We start from the raw sequence: 6,237 nt of genomic DNA, 5'->3' as shown, positions 1-6,237 counted from the left end.
GTACTCAAAGGATAATGGACTAAGCATAGTCTGTACAGTTTTCAGAGGATGTCCCTGTTTTCCCTAATTACTTGGATGAAAACACAGAAGGCAGATACTAAAGTTGGAGATAACATGGGGAAACATGAGGCTGTGACAGAAACAGATTCCAAAACAACACATCACTGTGGTTCAATCTTATAAAACAAAATGTCAATTTTGTGCACTTGAATGGGGAAGGGCAAGGAAGAGAATAAATTTGTTTTAAAGCATGGAGATCTCGAATTGAGAGAAAACTTTATACGGATTAGCAGTTTGCTAGATCTGAGGGAAAAATAACTTGCATGTTATTTGACTACATTTATTAAATGTACAGTGTTTTTCAAGGACTAAGCCTGTTCCATGTTTATTAGACTAAATTTAAAATTTATTTCTGAGTAACACACTTTAGAGAAGGGCATTTAGAAAAGGGAAAGAGGCCCCAAAACCTTGAAAAAAAGTTCTGCAGGGAGGAAGTCTGTTTAGCCTAGATAAGAGACATCTCTTGGGAGAACATGGTTACTATTCTCAAATATTTGAAGACTTGTCAACTAAAAGAATTAGATTTGTTCAGAATAGCCCCAAGGTGGGGAAAGATTAATAGGAGACATTTTAGCCAATATATGAAAGACATTCCTAACAGTCCTGGAAGCAGTGATCTTCTCAGAGAAGGCAGCTTTAGGCTGAATAGTAGCCTATCCAGCGTAGGGTCCTCCAAATGGCTCACTGCCCATTTAAGACAAAGAGAACTTGGACAGGCCTTGACTGCATCTTAAGACTAATTTTAGGGCCAGGTGCCTAGCAGAAAGCTGGATAGGGCAAAAGTAGTGTGAGTCCCACTCTCGGAAACTAAACAATGGGAGGTGAAGCAGGCCAACAGGCTTTCTTTCCACTGTCTCGGCAAGATTCAGAATCAGGAACTACAAAGTTCCTACAAGAAACTGAAGGATTCAGGGGATTTTCTAACTTCTCCTTGTTAATTTTGTTACCAGGCTGTTTCCCCATAATGATCTATAAAAAGGAAGGGCTGCCTTAATTGGATTTGACAGAAATCACTGTGGAAATTTTTTCTAACCCTGTAAACACCAGCTGTAGTTACCCTGCTGCCCCCGCATAACATGGGTGAAATACTGGCTCAGATTTGCAGACCTGGAGTGTCACCTTATTACCGTAAGTTGCTTCACTCTGCACTTCAGTCAGTCACGCAAGGCATGTTTAGCTGCCTTTCAAACGTACTAACCAACCTCCTTCGCCTATGCCAAATTTCCCATTCTTAGGCCCTCACCATTTGTGTGGAATGCCCCAATGCCTGGTACAGTGTAAAATTACATCAATAAAATAAAATTAAAATGTTGCTTCAAAATGTCAAAAACCTAGAACTCCGGAACAGATGGGAGACAAATCAAATGTATACAGTGCTCACTGCATTACTAGGTCCCTAAAGCAAGTCTTCCCAATTCAATCACAAATACTGCACAACGACCTAATAAGAGCAGAATATGGCAAAAGTATACAGAATGGATTTTCCCCTTACAAGCTATACACAGAATGTAGGATGATACTAAAAAGTTACAAAACTTTTTTTCTACACACTGTTATCACATTTTTTCCAAATTAAAACAAGTGTTATCCTCCAAACAGTCATCTTTAGAACCAAATGGGTGAATTCAAATCACAGTGAGTTGAAGCCTGAGCCAGCTTTATGAAATGTCACATCCGAAGAGATTTTATGAGGTAACTAGTTCACATGGCCGTTTTGAAAATTAACTCACCATTTGTTTCAGGTTCAAGAGCCAGTGTAGCAAGCATGATGGTTAAGAGATCACCCTGGAATCTGACAAACTTGAGCTCTGGCTGTCTACAAGCTGGAGACCCCTGAGCTAGTAACTAAACCTCTCTGGGCCTCAACTTCCTCTGGAAAAAGGGAGTCAGTAATAGTAGCTGCAGGAGGCTACAGTGAGGTTAAAGTGAGACATTATCTGCCTTTAAGCACTTAACCCATCCCCTGCAAACTGTAAGCACTCCATGTTACTTTTTAACATTGCAGTTATTGTTAGTGGGTTTAGTTGATGGAACCTCCATCTCTTTTGGAGTATAGAAAGCAGGCTAAAGCTGGAAGACTTTGAAGTGAGCAGGCCCTGACTTAGAATCCTTTAGCCACCCATTAGTGGTATGACTTTAATTTACCTTTTGGAACCTAACTTCCTAGTTAATAAACGAAGATAACAATGCAGACTCGCAGATTTAGGGGTAAGGAGGTGGTGCTTCTTTAATAAATACTAGCTCCCCATTTAGTCTTTCACTATACAACATAGCAAACACAAATATTTTTTACTCCAAAACTCAATAGTCTAAACCCTCTAATATATACCAAGTATACATACCTTTGACTGTTTTTTTAACCCATAAAAAGACTGGACCAGAGCCCAGAATTTAAGGTTGCTATGATCATGCCAGCATGATCCAGCATGAGTGACAGAGATTTGTAGAATTTGTCTCTTTAAAAAAAAAAAAAAAAAAAAAGACTAGACCAAATTAGCTCTAATTCTAAAATTCAAATCAATAAAAGATTACTAAAAATGTCTTTTTATCTTTACCATTATAATCCAAACTACTGCCCTACCACCTTCAAAAGAGGATCGCCTTAGATGTTTATTTTTTTGAGACAAAAGTTTAAGGCCGGGCGGGCCAGTGGTGTGATGTAATCCTAGCACTCTGGGAGGCCGAGGCAGGAGGACTACTTGAGCTCAGGAGTTCAAGGCCAGCCTGATCAAAAGTGAGACCCTATCTCTACTAAAAACAGAAAACTTAGCCGGTCATCAAGGTGTGCACCTGTAATCCCAGCTACTCAGGAGGCTGAGGTAGGAGGATCCCTTGAGCCCAGGAGTTGGAGGTTGGGGTGAGCTATGGAGGATGCCACTGTACTCTACCCAGGTCAACAGAGTGAGACTCTGTCTCAGAAAAAATAAAATAAAAAAGGAAAAGTTTAAGTGCTTTCTAAAACTTCCCTGCCTCTAGGATCCCTGTCCTAAATTGCGGGTGTGGGAGGTGGTGATAGGAGGGGAAGAGAAACACACACTCCTCAAATAACAGAACTTGGGGTTTCCTTAAAGATGAATTCTACAAACGATATATGCCATTCTCACACAATGCTTTGCACAAATCTAGTTATTAAGTCCAAAGATCATGAGACAAGAATTGAGCAACCAACCACAAATGAAGCTAAGTCATTATCTTACAGTTTAACAATAAAATTTCCAAAGAGCTATAACTCTCTTATGACCCACACAAACTACAATTTTAAGTTCAAAAAACCTTAGGCATCTCTTTAGTATACCACTCTCATTTTATAGATGAAGCCACAAAGGCCCAGACAGTTTAAATGACCCATTTAAGGGCCACAGCCATAAAGGGTAAGATTTGGGTTTAGAACTATGGTTCCAAAGGTCTAGTCCTGGGTTCTCTCCCTCAGACAGGCTTGTTCTTCCTTTAGTGTGTATTATCACCCAAAAATTATTTTTATTTGTGAACACAAGAGAGTAAAATTAACATTCCAGTGGGTTACTACTGAAATAACTTCCATTAAGATTTTCAGTCCATTTTTGGTCTGCCACTGCACTACAGCTTGGGCAACAAAACGAGGTATCTCTTTTCAAAAATGTTTTTCAGTCCGTTTTCATAGTCCTTAATAAATTTTAACCACAATTGTTCAGAACCTTCTGCCTCAGATAACACTAACAAAAATAAACAGTACCCCTGCATGTCATGATGGGCTCAGAAAAATTAAAACGCTGCCAAGTACTGGTGCGAATGGTTCTGATCCAACATCTGTACCCCAGCTGCTCCAAGCTTCATCTGTGTGTCTAAATGAAAGCTCAGAGACTGGACCACCTGTAACCTCACCTTCCAGCTCTCACATTCTTTGCCACCTGCCCTGCCTCCCCCAAAAGACCTCCACTTTTTACTTATTTTCTGGCATGTGAGTCACTGCTAAAAGGCCAAGCCCAGACTCCATCCACAGGATGCATATGTGTTCTACGGATTACTAAACTCGAAATGTACTGCCAATTTGGTTATATTTAAGGAGACAACTTACCTTAGGTCATTTGTACAAACCTAAAGTAAAAAAAATTATATATTGAAAAATAATATTTTACAATTTTACCTTGAGACATTTCTTCTTTACTTCATGTCTGGATTTTCTTTTAATCAAAAAAAAAGACTGTTTTGGATATAATTAACTCAACGAGCATATGGATCTTACCCTAGCCCCAGCCCACTTTAAATTCTGCATCAAGTAGTTTCTTTAATCCAGAACCTGCTTCTCTGCAATCTTCTTAAAACCACGCAAATAAACGTTAGTATCTCAAGAGAATTAAAATAAGGTTATTATAAATTCACTACGGACATTCTAAGAGTTCTTAACACTTCAGAGCTCCCTACGCTCGGATCTGCCTACCTTTATTTACACGCGGAACTGCGAACAATCAATCCCAGCACCTCAACTTTCTGAAGCAGTGACTGAAAACCGACCGCAAAATTCTACCATCTAACGCTAGCGTTAAGCAAGGGGTTTCTAGTTCGAAAGCAGCAGTGACTCATGCGGTCTCCAGGTTGCCCGAACGCCCTCTCGGAGCAGAGGCCAGCGGCGCCGCGGCCCCACAGGCTCCGGAAGCCGGAGGCGCACGGCCGCCGCGCAATACGCATGCGCGCAGCCCGCCCCAGCGCCCCCGTCCTCCTGGCGTCGGCCCCGCAAGGCGAACTGGCCCCAACCGCTCCCGCTGCGGCCGCCGGCTGCCAGACCTACCTCGCACGCCCAGTCCCTGCCGCGCCGGCTGCCCGTGAGCGAGCGGCCGCTTCACCCCCCGGCCTGGGTGCGGAAGGTGCCCGAGTCCGCGGCCACGCCCCGTCCGCGCGTCACGCGGCGGCCACCGGCGAGCCGGAGCGCGCGCCAGGGGCGGGGCGGGAGGCTCCGCCCACAGGTGCCGCTCCCTGGGCGCCCCGAGTCGCCGCTGGGCCTCCGGGTTGGGCCGCTCAGGCCTTCCAGCGCCTGCGGGGCCGCTCAGGCCGAAGGCCGCCGGAGGCCGGCTGGAAGAGTGCCAGAAGCTCCTCTCCTCTCCCCACCTGCTCCACCCTCTCCGAGTCCCAAACCGTCGAGACGTCTTTGCTTTAGGGGTTGTGCTGCTAATCACTACAGAGAAATAACAAACTGTGGCAGGAACTGTCAGAAAGCCTACCGAGTTATCATTGGAATGTCCTTGCCAATAGCTCGTGACCCCTGAGATACATTACCACTGTCAGGCCAGCTGAGATTCAGCCCTATTCTTCAGGCTCTCAGACAGCCCTTCCCATCTGTGACATATCTCCGCCTGTACCCTCGCGTCCGTGTCTGTCTCTCTCGCACCCAGATCCTCAGTCCAGTGCTGCCTTTGATACCTCGCGAATGCTGTTCATTCAGCAGATGTTGAGTGAGCACCCACCAGATGCCATGCACAACTCTAGGTGCTGGGAATACAGTGAACAGGACGGCCCTACCTGGAGAAGCAGCAGTTAAAAGCATGTACTCTGGAACTTGACCATTTGGTACAAAACCTGGCTCCATCACTTAGATGCTGTATCATGTTAGGCAAGCCAATTAACCAATCTGTGCCTTGGTTTCCCCACCTGTAAAAGGGGGATGAAAATGGACCCAATTCAATGAAATTATATGAACTAACATACGTAAAATGTTTAGGACAGTGCCTGGCACATAGCATAATACTCCCTTTCTGATGACTGTCATGTGCAAGGTACTTCTCGTTTTCCCTTTCCTCCAAGATAATCCTTATAGCCTGCATAGCCAATCAGGCCAGAAGATGAAATCTAGATATTGTCATTCCATTCCCTTTTAGTCAATTTCTTGAATGTGAAATACATGCTCTTGGCTACATATATAAAGCCATGTTTGTAAATAGTAAGAGTAAAGCAAAACCACATGAGAAAAACCAAAGGTAACACTAAGAGCCATCACCCTCTAACATCCCGCAGATTTCAGATGAACAGAGTTTGTAGAGGTGCCTGCTTTGTCTGTGATGCACACAGTTTCTGGGACCCCAATTCAGACACACATTATCAAAAATAATAAAATTTCTAATTCCAAATATCCTCCTTGGATAACACATTTTGTGAAGATACAAAGAAAACTAGACATACCTCTGAATGACAAAAGCTAAAATTGTA

The 6,237-nt window shown here is 43.5% G+C and overlaps 1 protein-coding gene across 5 annotated transcripts in view; it reads right to left on the bottom strand.

Moving 5' to 3' along the window:
* Nucleotides 1-6,237, bottom strand: part of NCOA4 (nuclear receptor coactivator 4) — a 23,616-nt gene that overhangs the window by 11,831 nt on the left and 5,548 nt on the right. The window contains exon 1 of one of the 5 annotated variants that reach the window (XM_012658403.1): nt 5,311-5,403. The exons of 2 other annotated variants lie outside the window; for them this stretch is intronic. The gene's annotated coding sequence lies outside the window, so the exon portion shown is untranslated. Of the gene's footprint in view, nt 1-4,477; nt 4,655-4,825; nt 4,875-5,310; nt 5,404-6,237 lie in introns of those variants that run through there. 2 more of the 5 variants (XM_012658401.1, XM_012658402.1) reach the window with 2 other exon arrangements.

The sequence above is a fragment of the Propithecus coquereli genome, unplaced genomic scaffold (assembly GCF_000956105.1).
Source record: "Propithecus coquereli isolate 6110/MARCELLA unplaced genomic scaffold, Pcoq_1.0 Scaffold585, whole genome shotgun sequence".
In the NCBI taxonomy this organism is placed as follows: domain Eukaryota; kingdom Metazoa; phylum Chordata; class Mammalia; order Primates; family Indriidae; genus Propithecus; species Propithecus coquereli.
The sequence above is the reverse complement of the archived record's forward strand: the minus strand, read 5'-3'. Positions and strand labels throughout refer to the sequence as shown.